The 18,320-nt window shown below is 40.2% G+C and overlaps 1 protein-coding gene and 1 long non-coding RNA gene across 3 annotated transcripts in view; one reads left to right on the top strand and one right to left on the bottom strand.

Annotated features, from left to right (window-relative positions):
- LOC126699737 (phospholipase SGR2-like) overlaps positions 1–18,320 on the top strand; it is a 119,847-nt gene that overhangs the window by 97,702 nt on the left and 3,825 nt on the right. The gene's annotated exons all lie outside the window — the stretch shown is intronic.
- On the bottom strand, positions 5,020–17,726 carry LOC126700195 (uncharacterized). Of its 2 annotated transcripts, XR_007647072.1 has the most exons (4): positions 17,555–17,726; positions 16,896–16,949; positions 5,576–5,632; positions 5,020–5,307 (listed from the first exon to the last, which is right to left on the bottom strand). It is a non-coding gene; the product is annotated as an uncharacterized LOC126700195 (long non-coding RNA). The 2 variants fall into 2 exon arrangements; XR_007647071.1 differs by lacking the exons at positions 5,020–5,307; positions 5,576–5,632 and having other exon boundaries at positions 15,660–16,949.

Below are 18,320 nucleotides of genomic sequence, written 5' to 3'. Positions count from 1 at the left end.
GATGGCGGTCCGCGGGCGATATTGAATGTCAAATTTGCTCAGTTCTATGGCCCACAGCGCCAATCGTCCCGCCGCTTCGGGGCTGCTCATCGCCCGTCGTAAGGGCTTGTCAGTTAGGACGTTTATAGTATGAGCTTGGAAGTATGGCTTGAGCTTACGGGCTGCCGTAATTAATGCGAAGGCAAGTTTCTCCATGGGCGGGTATCTTTCTTCGGCACCGTGAAGCGCTCGGCTTGCGTAATACACGGGTTTTTGCACCTTCTCTTCTTCTCTGACTAAAGCCGCGCTAACGGCTGCGGGGGAGACGACTAGATAGAGGAAAAGTTCTTCTCCTGGCTGCGACGGGCTCAGCAATGGCGGGGAGGAGAGGTAAGCCTTCAATCCTTCGAATGCTTTTTGGCATTCGTCAGTCCACTCGAAGGATTTCTTCAATGTTCGGAAGAAGGGCAAGCACTTGTCCGTCGCCCTTGACACGAACCTATTCAGCGCCGCTATCTTTCCATTGAGGCTTTGCACCTCCTTCACATTTCTTGGTGGTGCCATATCCATAATGGCCCGGATCTTGTCCGGGTTTGCCTCGATTCCCCTTTGAGACACCATGAATCCCAAGAATTTTCCTGCCGTTACTCCAAAGGCACATTTCCCCGGATTGAGTTTCATGTTGTAGGAGCGAAGGGTGTCGAATGTTTCTTTGAGATCTCCTAGATGGTCTTCCTCCCTTCGGCTTTTGACTAGCATGTCGTCTACGTAGACCTGGACATTCCTCCCAATCTGTTGCGCGAACATTTTGTTCATGAGCCTTTGGTATGTTGCGCCCGCGTTCTTCAGGCCGAAGGGCATGACCTTGTAGCAGAATAGGCCTTGGCTGGTCACGAACGACGTTTTTTCCTGGTCGGCTTCGTGCATCCGGATTTGGTTGTATCCCGAGAAAGCGTCCATGAAGCTTAGCAACTGATGTCGGGCCGTAGAGTCCACTAGGACATCAACCCTGGGAAGGGGGTAGCTGTCCTTGGGGCAGGCCTTGTTAAGGTCGGTGAAGTCCACACACATTCGCCATTTCCCGCTCGCTTTCTTCACCATTACTACTTTTGCTAACCAGTCGGGATAGTACACTTCCCTAATGAAGCTCGCCTCCCGTAGCTTTCTGACTTCCTCTGCTATGGCTCGGTCTCGCTCGGGGGCAAACACCCTCTTCTTTTGTCTGACGGGTGAAAAGGCGGGTGACACATTCAACTTGTGCACCATGACTGAAGGATCTATTCCTGGCATATCTTCATGACCCCATGCGAATACGTCTTGATTGCGTCTAAGGAAGGTTATGAGCTCCTAACGGATGGTGGGGTTAGCGAGCGTTCTGATTTTGGCCGTTCGGCCAGAATCGGAACTGTCAAGGGGTACCTCTTCTAACTTCTCAACCGGCTCCGTTACTGTCCGGTGCTCTTCTATACTCAAAGTTTGAACCTGATCCTCCATTTCCATCATGGCTATGTAGCACTCGCGTGCGGCCATCTGGCTCTCGCGCAGCTCCCCTACTCCGTAGTCAGTTGGGAACTTTATCATCAGGTGGTAGGTGGAGGTTACTGCCTTCCATGAGTTGAGCGTGGGCCGCCCGAGGATAGCGTTGTAGGCGGATGAGCAATCAACAACCAAGAATGTCACGTCCCTGGCTATCTGTTGGGGGTAATCACCTACAATTACGGGTAAGGTGACCGCACCCAGTGGGAATACTCGGCTCCCGCCAAAGCCAACAAGCGGGGCATTTGTTGGGATCAGTCGCTCCCTCTCGATCCTCATCTGCTGGAACGCGGTGTAGTATAAGATATCTGCTGAACTGCCATTATCGACCAGCACCCGGTGCATATTGTAATCTCCTACACGTAAGCTGACGACGAGTGTGTCGTCATGTGGGTGGTGAAGGCGTCGTGCGTCTTCTTCTGAGAATCCGATTACGGGACCTTCTCTTCGTGTTATCTTCGGCACGGCTCCCGTCAGTTGAACATTTTGTACCATCCGAAGATAGGTCTTGCGGGCCTTCTTGGATGACCCGGCGACGGCCATTCCTCCTACGATCATCCTTATATCTCCAATTGGGGGCCTTGGTCGCTCATTGTCCCGTCGGGGTTGTTGGTGTTGCGCGGGGGGATCCGCTCTCTCTTTGCTAACGAATCTCTGCAGCTTTCCTTGTCTGATAAGGGCTTCAATCTGCTGCTTGAGGTCATAGCAATCAGCTGTGTCGTGGCCGTGGTCGCGGTGGAATCGGCAGTACTTATCTCGGGAGCGCTTGCTGGGGTCACTCTTCAGCTTTCCTGGGAATGTCAGCGACTCCTCGTCCTTGATCTGCATAAGGACTTGGTCTATCGGGGCCGTTAGCGGAGTGAAGCTCGTGAACCTTCCACCCAGGGGCTTAGGGCGTCTCTCGTCCCTTCGGTCTGCGGTTCTTGCCTTCTTTCGGCTTTGGTCCTGCCGATTGTCTTCCTGCCGTTCCCTTTTCCTAGGCCTCTCTTCCCGGGCTAACAGTGCATCTTCGGCGTTCATATACTTTGTGGCGCGATAAAGTACTTCTGACATGGTTTTTGGGTCGTTTTTGTATATGGAGAACAAAAACTTGCCCTTCTTCAAGCCATTGGTAAAGGCCGCGACAAGTATCTTGTCGTCAGCTTCGTCGATCGAGAGTGCCTCTTTGTTGAAGCGGGAGATGTAGGCTCTTAGAGTTTCGTCTTCTCGCTGCTTCATACTCATCAAGCAAGCCGTAGACTTCTTGTACCGATGGCCTCCAATAAAGTGTGCGGTAAACTGAGCGCTGAGTTCTTTGAAGGTGCTGATGGAGTTTGGTGCCAGCCGACTGAACCAAATTCTTGCTGCGCCCTTCAGCGTTGTAGGGAAGGCCCTACACATGATGGCGTCCGCTACCCCTTGAAGGTGCATTAGGGTTTTGAAGGTCTCCAGGTGGTCCAGCGGGTCCTTGATCCCGTCATAACTGTCTATCTGCGGCATGCGGAATTTACTTGGTAAGGGGTAGGAGTTGACGGCGGCGGTGAACGGCGAGTCAGTTCGGTTGACAAGGTCGTCAAGGTCGCTTGATACTCGTCCCTTAAGAGCATTCATCATGACCTCCATTTGTTCCTTCATGGCTTGCATCTCTGCGAGAACGAGTGGCGGAGTGGTTTCCGCGAGGGAGGGGATGCTCGTGTTCTGTCGTTCAGGTTTGCTCGGGGCGTTGCTGGCCTGGGGTCCTTCCTGGTTTCTCCTGTCGGCGCTGGTTCCTTCTTGCTCTGCTCCTTGGTTGTTGGGAGCCGCATTCTTCTGTCTCAGTTGCTCTTCTAAGTTGTGGTTTTGTTTTGTGAGGCGCTCCACGGCGGCGGCGAGCGTCCTCACCTGTCTTTCAAGCGCAGTTGTAGGAGTTTCTTCTTCTTGAACGTCGTTGATGGTCGCCATTGAGCGAGTGAGTACCATGTAACTCTTTTGCCTTGGAAGCAAGAACGTGTTAAAGCGCTCCCCACAGACGGCGCCAACTGATGTTCCCGGAAATGTCCACCAGTGAGTCACGCGTTCCTCGTACGATCGCCAATGACACCTGCACAACGAAAAGGAATAACCTAGCGGAGCGTACCGGTGTGGTACCGGCCGAATACCCTCCGAAGGTCAAGTTAGAACTATTCTCACTGCTCTAGAGTGCTAGAGAGGGTAAAATTATGCGTACCTTGGGTCACGAGGGTGTTAAGGTTTTTATAGTAGCAAGGGTCATCCCCTTCATCCTTGGAATAGAAGTCTTTTCCTTATAGGAGTCCTTTTTGGGCGTATTTTTCGGGATCCTTTCCTTATAGGGGTTTTTTGAATATTCTGTAGCGTGGGAAGCAAGTCAATCCCTTACTTGTAGCGTGGGAAGCAAGTCATATTACTTTGTCCGTCAGTCTCAATTCATTTCCTTCAGCTTTTAGACCGTCAGCTATTAAGACCGTCACACTTAGAGAGAAATCGTCGCTCCGTCTGCTTATGTATGGAAGGTCGCACAGAACCGTCGGTCTGAGGCCAGACTCCTTTTATCCTTATCAAAGGTGATTGCTATCTTTATCACTACGTTAGTCGTTTGAATGATATAGTATCCATTAGCGGACGGCTTTATTTCATTTTCAAATGGGCTGTTGTCTTCCCCTGACATAAGAAATTCCACCCCGCCTTCTATGAATTTTGCTTTCACCTTCACAATTTGTCTGCTTTTTTTATTTTTAATTATTGCTGTGACATTAATTGTTTTGGATTATTACTCCACATTTGTATAGACATCATCTTATTATATTGAGAAAGCTGTCACGGTCTACGTTGAGACGGCATTTAGCAATAATCTCCTATATTTTTCTTTTTTTGAGGCATCGGTGAGTAATTGTCACTGGACATTGGATCTTGGCTTTTTCAAATATGACTTGGGATTGATCACTTGGACTGGATGATTGATTTTTTGAATCTATTTAATCAGATTATGCCGCAATGTTACATGACTATACTCTAAATTACTTGGTACTCTTTACTGGTCCAAAAGAGATAAACCACTCACTCTAATGCCCATTTAAGCATTTGAGATGGAATACACCGCGGTATTTGCTTGAAATTCTTCCATTTTTTGATTCATAAAATTAAGATTTCAGATGGAAGGTCACGTGAGGATTAGAATGTAGTGAACATTCTATATTAAGGATTAGAATGCAGATTTGTTAAATACTTCAGGACAAAATCATGTATTCCAGTTGGTAAAAAAAAAATCATAAAAAAAAGGTTGGTAAAAATCACTGTAAACTAAGAACATCTTCTATAAGATGTCCCACTGGGCCACACTTTTGATGTGTCGCAAAATTTGCAAAATATTTATATTAGTTTTTTACATTGACATTGTTTTGAAATTATTTGAGAATCTAAACTTTTTTGTTTTTTTTTGAAAAATTTTCTTTTTTCATCCTTAAAACATTGTTCTTAAAACGCGATTTCAACTTGGACAAAATTTAAGTAAAATTTGTATTATCAAAATACGATTTCAACATTTAAAATTGTATTTCTTAAACACAAAATTTAAAAACAATCTAGATTCTTGAATAGTTTCAAGAATCTACTTGAAATTTTAAGCACAATCTGAAATACACCATTATCCCAAGCAAACTCCATAGCATCCAAACATCCAATTAATATGGTTGTTCATGTACAGTGTTTCTATGCGCCTTAGCAGCAATTTAGTGCCTTTAACATCACCTGTTACAGGTGACCACCACCGCAAAGCTGGTTCCTCATGTCCTCCGTCTGGACTTTTAGGGCCATCACCTAGACAAGACTCATGTCAGTGAAACCATAACTTCCGAGATGTGGTAAAGAAAAGCTCAATCTGCTAGAATGTTAATTAAATGATTAAATGCATCTTTCTTAAAAGTTTAAGTTTTCAAAATAATTGGTAATTTGTCATGATATAAGAGTGGGTAGTCATGAATAATGCTCAAGATCAGACCCATGCAAAGCGGTAGCCAACAAAAATATATTTCAAGGATAACAAGAAGGAAAGCATATTTGTAAGCAAAGAGAAGAGACATCTTACTTCTTACTATCAAAATGATTACCAAAAGAGAGAGATGCATCTGGTAGAGGAGAAAAACTACAAAAAGTGGCTGTTATATTAGTATATGCAAAGGCAACACTGAATAACAAAATAATAACTTGAGTCATGACTAAGAGTACGATTGCAAATTCAAATAGATATTGCTAACTTCGGTAACACAAAAGTATCAAGTTGCAGTTCTGATCACATATTAGAAGACTGAAACAAAATTGTTCCAACATGTATTAGTTTGATATTATCACTTTGAGCACTAATTTCTCTTCATGAACAGACAACCTAACAATTAGGAATGTAATAAAAATACAGTTTGAAACAACATATTTGCTACCCAAAAGAAGAATTGGAAAAAAAAAAACAGAGGAAAAAAAAGGGAAATCTCATTAAGAATTTATATGTAAGTCAAAGATTTTTAACGAGGACTCAAGAACCATAGGTTAATGGTCAAAGATGCATTAATAAAGGGAAACCAATTAAACTATGATTATACTAATCAAAAAAATAAAATAAGTATTAATCACATCTCGTTTATATAGGAATTGCAAACTAAAGAGCATACGGTGTAAAACTAAAACAGAAACTGGGAACCTTTTTATTTTTTCCTCAACTTGATACAAACACTATTTCATCATTTTCAAGCATGGGTACAGAAATGGAAGCGGATTGCTCATCTACTGTCTAGTAGTTTGTACATCTACAGGGTACCAAGGTTAAGAGACAATGCAAAAAGAAAGTATGACTAAGATCGTCTACCCATAAACTAGGCACTAGTCCAGTAGCCCCCCTACACAATCTCCTAAAAAGTAAAAACAACCATGTCTCAGCTTTGGGAGGGGAATACCTGTGAGGAAAGTATGAGGGACAACATGTATAAAGTCGAGAAATTTATTTCTGAACTTACATGTTGCTTCTCAAATGGATAGAAGCATGTACAAGGGAATCAACAAAAAGACACAGTAAGCATGTACCAAGCTATTATTAATCAAAGTTTTCCATGATGCCTAGTTCTCAAATTATACAAGAAGCAAAGTAAGCTTTGGGAAGTTTGAAACACAGATATTTATATATATAAACAAATGGAGCAAATATGTAGCTTATTAAAACAGACCAATACATGTTCCAAATCACATATAAGACATCATATCCAAACCAAGTCTAAGAAACCTTTGTACGTACAATTGAAAATCATATGCATGAAAGACGTAATGAGAAATCCCGCGAAAGTCTTGGGGTTACGTAAGTCACCATCTTGTATCTTCCAATCACACAACGTCCACAGAGGACTTTCCTCAAACATCTGGTAGGCTTTACATACCCACACAGCATTAAGAGTCAGACCCAGAAACTAATTCTATCTGTTTCGAGGAACTTGATGTGCTTATGCCAAGATGGTAGCTAAAACAAACTACAAGCAATCAAGCGGTACAAAGCATTAGTAAGCTTGATTCTATGGTACCACCGAAGCATATTCCGGAAAGTGAGTTCTACAAATAGGAAACAAGAAAAATGGAGAAAAAAAAATCAAACTGTTGCCCCACGACCAAAATGTAATTTTGATACTATAATCCAGCTCCACTGAGTGGTTGTTCAAACTAATTGATATTTATTATGGAAATCCTTTTTTGGCTATATAAGCCTATCTACGGCTGTGTGGGGAAGTATTTTAATCAATCTTATATTCTTTGATCTATATTCTTAATACATGTAAAAATTCTAATGTTTATATTGCAGAAGAGGGAGAGGATTCCCAAGAAAAAGAAGGGAGATCTAATGGTTCTCTTATGATTCAAAGATTAACTGGAAGTGAAGAAGGACGGATTGATCACGTGCTTCAAGTGCATTGTTTTACCAATTTGATGCTAAATCTTACAACCATGTACATGATCATGCACATGCACATACTGATACTGCACATATATTTCTAATGATAACTGGGATTAGCATCTTGCATGGGTTAATTGTTAGAAGTCATTAAAAATGGATAATGCAGTACCAGTTCAACATATAAGGACCTAATCTGATCATTGGAGCAGCTTTCTTGCCAGATTCTTTGTATGTATCCCCACCTTGTTGCATGCTAATCTTAAAACAAGGATATGGACATGGTGCTGTGTACCCAGCACATGTAGGTCTTTGACATGTCTGCATTAAGATAAATGACATGATGTGAATGTTAAGAGGGTTCAGATGGATGACTCGCAACATAAGGAAAATCAAACGAGGAGTTAAGATATTAATGCAAAGATTGGCATTGCATCAATCAAGGATAAGATGCGGGAGTCACCTCAGATGGTTCATTATGTGCAGTGAAGATCTACAGATGCACTAGTTTAAAAAAGTTGATATAGGTGGTAGGAGTGTTAAGGGTAAGCCGGTAAGGGGGTTAAAAAAATACGTGGGTAGTAGTAAGAAGATTTCCAAAGAGTTAGCAAAGAACATGACTTTTGAAGTGTTGAGTTTTCCTCTGACTTGTTCAGAATGCTTATTAACATAAAAGGCTTCACATGCCCATGGAGAAGTTGTTGGTTAAAAAAGTTGTTAAGTCTAATAATATCCTTAAGTTTGCTGTATTTAGTTCTGTGTTCCATTTGGGTTGGTTCCGATAGGGTTTTTGATTTTCCAGATATGTTTGGTATTGGTCTGGGGATGATCAAAACTTTCTAGTGGAGGAAAGTTTTGAGAATAGGAAGGTGAGGCTTGGTCAAACATGTAACAAGATGGTGGGTTATGTATTTGGGTAGTAGGGAGTGACTGGTATTTTGGTATTTGTGGAAGGACCTTTTGGTAATATGGGATCAATGAAGGTTTCTGGTGCTGGTTTAGATTTTCTTTGCAAGAAGGGAAGGAGGGAAGGGTTTGTTTTCTAGTTTTAGGGTAAAGAACATAATAGTCAAATTTTCCAGATGGTTCTCCAAGAAGATCAACTTTTGGATCTCCTGCCTCATACCTTTCTTTAAGTTTTTGCTGGAAAGATTTTTTCTTTCTTTGCGAAGGATCTGCCTCAAACGTCTCTTCTTCTTGGCAATCAATACAATCACAAACATCCCACCAGATGTGGCCAGTGGATGATTTTCCTTCATAGCAAGGCTTCCCATCTTCTCGAAATCCTTGAATCTTAAGACCATCTTCTTTAACATACGAGACTGGTTGGAGCATAGCAATCTGTGTTGGAAAGACTGTTACATCTTTCTTTTCTGAAGAAGCTGTCAGGAATTTTGTCTCTACTTCCCCATTCTCTTTTCTGATAAAAAGAGGAGTCTTTGATTGAATTGGTTTAGCTGCTTGATGGAGCATCTCATATCTCGTAATCCATGACTCTGGAAAGAGAGAAGTCATCTGCTCTCTATTGAGTTGTCTTGGAACAAATGTACACATAGGTGTCATTCCAGGATCAACTTGAATTAATAAGGCATCATTAGATTGAGCCATATTCGGGACCGCCATGTCGAAAGCATGATTCTATAGTCTATAGGCAAGCTGGTAGTGGAGGGTGGCAGCAAATGTGTCTTGCACCTGGGAGGCTCTTGTAATTTGGACCTGTACCTTAAGAGCATCACAAAGATGGGGATCTTTAAGGGACATATTAAAATTAGGGAAAAGTGTAACAAAGACTGTTCCCGCATTTAAGGTGGTTTGAACTGTCCCTATAACTGCATTTTGATATTCCAAGAATCTGGAATCAAGAAGTGAAACTCTAGAGACTACTGGGAGTCCTTTTCTTCCATGGAAAGTCAATGCCAACCTAACTGCTCCAAAATGAAGATGGGTATATCCTTGTTTCTGCCATGGGATTATAAATTCTCTAGGAAGGGCAAGGGTAATGAAGTTTTCTGTTTCACTTGCTGGGATGTTATATTGGTCAAACTTGGAGGCTTGGACATATTCTTTTACTGTAGAAGGTTGAGAAGGACCTAAAAGTTTTTTTATGGATTTTTTAAAGGAGACTTGGGGTTTATCAAATACAGTATAAGGATTTACAATGGGAAAGTCAGTAATAGGGATTTTACTATCTTCAGGAACATGAGAAATTTCATACAAGTAATCTAACCTATTTGTAGTGGATTTTCGAAGGGAAAGATCAAAAGCAGGTTTAGTGGTATCAATGACTTCTGAAGATGAACTTGCCATGATAGTTTCTTTCAGATAGAACTGTTTACCAAAGACCTGACAGGACTAAGATGCCAATTTTAGACTGAAACGTCGACAAGGTTACTATTGGAGAAGCAGATTCTTTAAAATCTTTAAAAGCAAACCCCTTAGTGTTCTATTTGATTATCAAATCCAGTGTTCTGATGTGATTAATATAGAGGATCCACAAATTGTGGCAACTATAAATCACAAAGCATACTAATCAGGACAATAATCAAATATACTAATCAAAGGAGAGTGAAACTGATCACGGGCTCTGATACCAGCTATTAGGTCAAAAGAACAAGTCTCTTCTGCAGAAGCAGCCTTAAACTGGCAAGCAAAAAATGCTGTGGCTCAAAATAAAGTCCTCTCAAAGATACTTGATAATCAACAAAAGATGGCAGAGGTAGTTACTCACACCTTTTCCGCCTCAAATGCTTTAGTCCAAGATTTGAAGAAAAAAATTAAAACTGTTGAACAGGAGTTGGCCACAATTACCTCTACAGTCAAAGACTTGTCTGTCTCATTTCCTCTTATTGGACAAAAAGAAAAGGAAAGGAAGCAGTTGTTGCTACAGCTTCAATCTATGGAAATATCACAGAAAGAACCCATTCTCACTCCTCCCATACATGTCCAAATGCCTCTCCAGTCACAACAATCATTATACAAAGACTTGTCGGTACCACCGACCTCCCCATTTTCACCAACTTCTCCTTATCAAAATCTCCAGCCACTGGTTATAACACATCCTGACTACAATCCCTTCAAACCAAGTGGAATCTTTCCGGCCATCACATACTCTACTTTACCTCAACCAGAGTCCCAAAGTAAAGCACAAAATGAGTCCTCCTCAATAAAAAGGGACAAAGAACCATTATACCAACCTCCAGATCCAACCATAGGAGCCTCTTCAAGACCTCCAGACATGAACATGTTAGCCATGAATCCTGATCCCCCAAACCCAATCTCTTCATTTCTCAGAACTCTTACCCTTGAAGATCCCAAAGAACCTTTTGTGCTCCCTATAATAGAAGACTCAGACTTAGACTTGTCTGATCTTGGTTTGGAGGAAATATTCATGACTGATCCAAAAGAAGAAGGGGAAGATGATGTTCTCCGTCCCCAAAGGCCTCCATCTCCGCCACCGATCTTTTCTCCACCACTTTTTGTCCCAGATCACCAAACCAGATTGTCTTACTCACCAACTACAGATTCAAAACATTTGTTTACTCTTGATAATGTTCCTCCCTCTAAATGGCATGATGAGTTTTTTAATATGTACTCCTGATGCATAGCTGAACTTCAAACTCCAAATGCCACTGTTTCTCAGATTATTGCCAAGTTTGTTGCAAGGATTACAGGAAGATTACGAGAATGGTGGATCAATTTAGGAGAATACAGACAGAGACAGGCAGCCCAATGTAATACATTGGAGGATTTCTTTACAATTGTCCATAATGAATTTCTGGGGGCACCAACTCATTATAAGGAGGTAGCACGAGAAGAATTTTTGCTGATGAAATGTTGCTCATTTCAAAGAAAAGATTTGGAGAAACATTTTGACAAGATGTCTAGAAGATATTACTCTTTCAATGGTATGGATGATGTCAATGCCAAGCATACCTTCCTCAATTCCCTCCCAGAACCATTAGGGGATGAGACACTTCGCATGATGAATCTTCAGAAAATAACTCTGCAACAAGCCTCCTTGGGAGAAATTTACCAGCATGCTCTCATTGCCCTTGAAAAACTCTGCAACCAGAGAAAATTTCTTTCAGAAATAGACAAAGTTCATAGCAAGCTCAGAGATAATTGCAAAAGAAAGGATTTGCAGATAAAGTGTTATGACAAGAATTGTTCCTGTTCAACAAAGAGAAGAGATCATTTCAAGAAATACTCCTGGAAGAAAAAACATTACGCAAGTCCCAAGAAAAGATTTTCAAAAAAGAAAAGTTGGAAGTTTCTTCGACGAAAGCAATTTAAAGGAAAAACTTCAAAAGTCTGCTTTGTATGCAGAAGACCGAGACATTTTGCAAAAACCTGCCCAAAGAAGGAGAAAGCAGCCAAGCTTCTTGAACAAGCCCAGATCCATGCAGAGGATACTCCATTTTCAGACGTAGAATCACTTTTCTCGTTGGATGATGAGTATTCCCCTCAAGCTTTGGTTGTCATGAAGATACAAATCCAGACAATGATGAAGACTCAGAACCAGAAATCCAAACCATCTATACATCCTAGCCTATTATAGCTCCTTTAACCAATCCCACCCCTATAGCCCAGGTACACATCCTCCTAGACACCTACTCCAGACCTATCCCAATAATAGCCCTGTTTGATACGGGGGTAGTAGCCACAATTCTCCACCCCAAAATTTTGCCTGCAAAATGTTGGCTACCCCATAATCAAATGTTCAGAGTAGCAAATGGTGAAACATTCCTTATCACTTTGAAAAGTAAACCTCTGTTCATCAGAATCTTTCCGACTCTCATCATTGGACACCAAGTCCTTGGATCCCCTCTCACAGGAAGAGACCTTCTCATAGGATTTGATCTCCTACATCAAATTCCTAACCTTAGATGGTCCTCAAAAGGACTTATGCACAAGCAACACCTTCTCACATGGACCCAAGTCTCCCATCTGTTCACAGTTGACCCCTTTCAGTCTTTAAAACTCCAGATTATCCATGACTATTGTGCAAATACCCACTCTAAATTCTTCTTAAGAATTCAAATCCTCTGTGGAAAAACCCCAACTTTTTCATATCCCTTCCCTTCAAGAAAAATGAAGATGTTAATCCCACAAAAGCCAATCATCGGGGAATGAATCCTGAACATTTAACCTTAGCCAAACAAGAGCTCGCCACCCTCCTTTCTGAAGGCCTTATTGAACCAACAACTTCTCCATGGGCATGTGAAGCCTTTTATGTTAATAAGCATTCTGAACAAGTCAGAGGAAAACTCAGATTGGTGATTAATTATCAGGATCTCAATCATTTCCTTGCAGATGATAAATTCCCCCTGCCAAACAAAAGTGCACTCTTTCAACATCTTTCAAGTGCAAAAATTTTCTCAAAGTTTGATCTGAAAGCAGGATTTTGGCAATTGGGAATCCATCCAAAAGAAAGATACAAAACAACTTTTTGCATCCCTGATCACCACTATCAATGGACTGTCATGCCTTTTGGTCTCAAAAATGCTCCATCCCAATTCCAAAAGGCAATGGTAACGTTGTTCCAGCCACTCTTGAACAATGCATTGATTTACGTAGATGATATTCTCCTGTTTTCCAAGGATGAAGAATCCCATGAGAAGTTGCTCACTGAATTCTATAATTTAGTGAAATTACAAGGGATCATGCTCTCGGAAAAGAAGATGATCATTGGACAATCCTCTATAGATTTCTTGGGGGTAAATATTTCAGATGGAAAGTATGTATTACAACCTCACATAGCTACCTCTCTTGGTCAATTCCCAGATAGGCTCACAAGTGCTAAATAGATACAGCAGTTTCTTGGAATTGTTAATTACATGTCAGATTTCATTCCTAAAATCTCCAAGTATAGAAATTCTCTAGCCCAACTGCTGAAAAAATCTCCCCAAGACTGGGATTCTGTCCATACAGAAGCAATCCAACAGTTGAAAAAATTGGCAGAAAAGCTTCCTCCTTTGCAAATCCCAGGAACAGGTAAATGGATATTGCAAACAGATGCAAGTGATGAGTACTGGGCAGCAGCTCTTTTTGAAGAACTTGATGGTAAAAGAAATATTTGTGGGTATAAGAGTGGTGCATTTAAACCTTCAGAATTACACTACCACTCTACTTTTAAGGAGATTCTTGCAGTCAAACATGGAATTGAAAAATTCTAGTTTCATCTTCTTGGGCATCACTTCCTGGTAGAAATGGATATGTCTTCCTTCCCTAAAATGCTTCAGTTCAAAAGGAAAATGCTTCCACACCCCTAGTTACTCAGATGGTCAAATTGGTTTTCACAGTGGTCCTTCCAAGTCAAGCACATCAAAGGAAGAGATAACCTTATCACTGATTATCTTTCCAGAAAGCCTCCAATCCTTAATACCACAATTCTTCCTTCCCCCTTATGTGTATACCCTGTTACAAGTCCTTCTTCATCATCAAATCCTTCTTCTGCAATTCCTAGTGATATCCTTAACATGATAGAGAATCTCCCTCTAGAAATAAAAGACCAAAGAAAGACCTTAACTCTTCAAGCTAGAGCCAAAAGAATTATCAGAATCCTCCATAATTATCTCAGAAATCACCAACCCCACTTCCTTGCTATTTTCCCTGATATTGACCAACCATGGAAAACCCCTTTTGCCTTCTGGATAACAAATTGGACAGTTGCACATTATCTCTACATGTGGTACTTACTTAATGAGTATCATTTGTGCATCCATTTTGAACCAGAATTTTACAAATATATTTTCCCACGTGAAAATAGATATTTTCATAAATTCTGGTTTAACATTTTGAAAAATGATGCCTATGATGGAGAATGGATAAAATATCCTTCCACATAACATCCAAGATTTGCAAGCAAGATTACTTCAGCAACTTTGATTGTTAAGCTTAACTCCAAAAATGACGTTCGTACAGAAAGACTTTTCTACCCTGCAGAAATACAGTGGCTTACCAATCCAGATGGCACTTTACGCACACATCGAGACCCATCTTGGGTATCCTGTTACTATGCTCTCACACTAACAGAGTCTCTAAATAAAGGGATCTTATCTCAAGCAGTACCCATGGACCCAGAAACCTGTAGAAAGCAATTACCACATGCAGACCATTGGGAAATGCCAAATCCTCTTGAGGGGTATGATGACCCCTGTTGGTTTTTAGACCCCTTAAACAATTGATTAAACCTAGGTAATTAGCCAAGTTGTTACTTAGTCCAATTAAACAAGTCTAGTTTATCACAATAATAAAGATCAAATCATACAAAGCAGCGGAAAATAAATAACACACGATATGATCACCCAGAAAACCAAACCGGTAAAAACCTGGGGAGGATTTGACCTAGCTATCCTCAAGGTAAACCTGAATCCACTATCTTGAAAGAATCGAAGTTCATACAAAAGGACTTACAAGCACCCCCGCTTGACTTCCTAATGCTACCAACCAGTAGAACTTACTGACACGACCACGTGCAAGCTCCGAATCCACGGACTCCTTCTTTCTTGGATTCCCACCAGCTACAAGCACCCCCGCTTGTGTATTCTTTAAGCTTTAATGGCAGCAACTGTTTTGATCATCAAGGTGTAGAGAATATCTCCTCCTTGAAAACCCTAAGTTTGTGTAAAGGAAAGCTCATCTAGATCTCACAAGAGATTTACACAAACCGCAACATGAGCAACGCTAAAACGTGGCTAGGGTTTGCCTTTTATACTTAGGACAAATAAGAAACCCTAAAAACGTTTTAAAACAACTAGGGCTGAGTTGGAAAATTCTGCAGAAAAGCAATCTGCCCGAGCTTCGATCAGTCGAGCCTAAGCTTCGATCGATCGAGCCAAGCTGAAAGCCACAGTGCTTTTTGCTTTACACTCGATTCCAACTTTACATTGACATACAACTTTGAGCTAGCTTTAAACACTTCTAAACACATTGTTTTGATCATGGTTTGCCAATAATTACAAATTAGAGTTCTAAATACATAAAGTCCTAAACTTTAGAACCTAACAACCCCTATTACCATAACCAAGATCCAAATGTAAATGCTGATGTAGATGAAGAATGGTTCCAAGGAAGAGATGGATGGGACTAGTGTCACGCCCCAAACCCCAAAGGGTCCAAAACATGAGAGAGATGTCTCAAGTACCTGTAAATTTTTCCTTTTTGACAATTCAATCCACATGATTATTATTGAGTGCCAACAACAAGGATTATCATAATCATCCCATAGAATATACTTTCAAAGTAAGTCAGAGCTCTAAGCATTAATTACAAGGACCATAGGCCACAAAAGAATAGAGGTCTGAAAACAACAATTACATAACAACAGCTTGTCCCAACAGTGAAAATACAGTCATAACCACTATAATATACAAAAGAATGAGTCAAGCCTAGACTAAGATGTACACCATCTAATATATCCATTACACAAAAATTCAGCCTCCATCAGTAGTTAGTCTAACTACTATTAGCCACCAAAAAGCTGTCTCAAAAGATTGTTGTCTACTCTGAAAAGTTATAAAAATAATGGAATGAGACAAAGCCCAGTAAGTAGCATAATTAAAGGGGGTGGGGAAATGCGAGTTTCATGATGGTAACAATTTACAAATCATGCTTTTAATTTGGAAGTTTCCAAATAGTTTCTACAAAACCATTTCCCTAAAATAATATGACAATAATGAATAAATTGACACAACACAAAGCTTCTCAAAATGTTCTCATGAGATTACATACTATATATTCCTCAAAATATCTGAACATGAAACTACTTACTATACTGTGAGCAATAACACACCGTTCCAAACCAGAAAATCTAACCCAAGGCCACATGATAATCGCCGACACAAAGCCGGAACTCATTGCCGACACAAAGCCGGAACTAAACTGTCGACGCAAAGCCGGAACTCATCGCCGACACAAAGCCGGAACTAATAACCATCACAAAGACGGGTGCTAAGATACTAATGTCACACAGACTATAGTATCTAGCTAGGTAATCACCGAGTAATCACATGTCACAGCACATGGGTAGAACATAAAGAGCTCACATAACTTTAATTCAAAATACATAATTTCACTTCTAAGTAGTTTCATAAAACATTTGAATGCCCAAGATATTCACAAGGTTCTCAATGCCTTCAACTTATTTCTTGCCAAAGAGATTTTGTATTAACTTCCCAAATAACATAGGCCAAAATAAAGCATCTTTATATTTTTGCAAATAATGCAATAAATCCATAATACGCATTTTCTAGAATTTAATCAAAGATGCTAGTCTTTTCTTTGCTAACAAATCATGCAAATCCCCCATATGCAATAAAAATATGCATTTTCATATATAATCATATATAGTAGGGTCATAACACAACACCTTTTAGAAAAACATAGTTCCACCATTAATTTTCCAAAATGTGTTTGACCCAAAAACAATATTTATAAGATATGGTTATTTTTCAAAAATACCCATTAAAAAGCTACTTACCTAGCAACCGCAAAATCCTAATTCTCCAAGCTCCAAGGGGAGATTAGCTAGAACCTAAACAATGTCAAGCAAATCTATCACAATGAGCACAAAGCTTGAAATTGTATCTAGCTACATATTAGGAATTGCCAAATAAGCACTAAATTAGGCAAGCCTAGATTTAGCCTCACAAATAATATTTTCCATCTCCAAAGTTTCTCAACCAATTACTTTACAAGACATAGACTCCCATTATACTTATGAATCATACAAGGTATTATTTCTAACATCAAAACCTCAATAATTTATAAATAGTTTCCACATGGTTTTCACAACATCATCAAGAGACCCATGACACCAAAATCACAATATCCTTTCAAACAAACAATTTAGATCTTTAACTAGCTCCAAATAAACCATTAAAATTATATTCACAATTTCATTTCACAAGATATACCTCAAAACCCCTAAATTTTCACCATAACAAGCCCTAGATACCCAACATTGTAAAAAGCATGAACTCACTCAACAATTACATCCACCAAGACCAAAACCCATATGTATAACACATGAATATCATTTCCAAAGCTCTTAAATCACATGAAAATCATTATTAAAGCTTGGGTAAAATAACCTCAAATAAGAACATAATACTCATCAAAAGAGATTAAAACTTTTACCTCAATTAACTTATGTGAAGGTGTGATGTTCTTGAGGATTTTCTAGTGATTTTGCCAGAAAAATGGTAGAGGTGAGGATGAGGAATGTACCGGTGGGAGGGTGAGGGAGAGGAGTGTGTGTATGTGTGTTGTGTTGACTGAAAAAGAAAAAGAAAAGGAGAACAAGAGTGGGAGTGACTGGCCAAAGAGAGAAAAGAGGGAGTGGATTGTGTGATGGGTTGTGGGGTTAGGTGGGGGCACATTGGTCCACAAAAATTCTGACTTACCTTCTTTTTTTTTTTTTTTTTTTTTTTTTTTTTTTTTTTTTTTAACTCACAGGATGTTACAACTAGACTTTCCTAATATATATAATAATAATAAAAAATAAAAAAAAGATGCTAGAAACGTCTTCAGACGTTTCATCCTTATCCTTCCAGCATACCTTACAGTGATCTACCCAGCTGTCCATTTCTGCAGTAAGGACCCCTACCATGCACTTGCTTCACAGCCTAATCATGCCCAACTGAGGCCTCTGCTCCTTTGCCAGGTGTCAACATGGAGCCAGCCCCTACTCTCTCTTCAAAGATTATTGTACTCTGAATGTAAGATATTTTTGTAAAAGTTTTCCTTATAAATAACCCTCAAAGGGCTTTGTGAAAAAGCAGAGTGAAGAAAGGAAAAAAGAATCCCTGTAAGATGTCCACCAGCATATCCAATGTAAAAAAGTTGTTAAGTCTAATAATATCCTTAAGTTTGCTGTATTTAGTTCTGTGTTCCATTCCTTATT

The sequence above is a fragment of the Quercus robur genome, chromosome 9 (assembly GCF_932294415.1).
Source record: "Quercus robur chromosome 9, dhQueRobu3.1, whole genome shotgun sequence".
NCBI classification, from domain to species: Eukaryota; Viridiplantae; Streptophyta; class Magnoliopsida; order Fagales; family Fagaceae; genus Quercus; species Quercus robur.
Note: the sequence above shows the minus strand (reverse complement) of the source record. Positions and strands in the feature narration are given on the sequence as shown.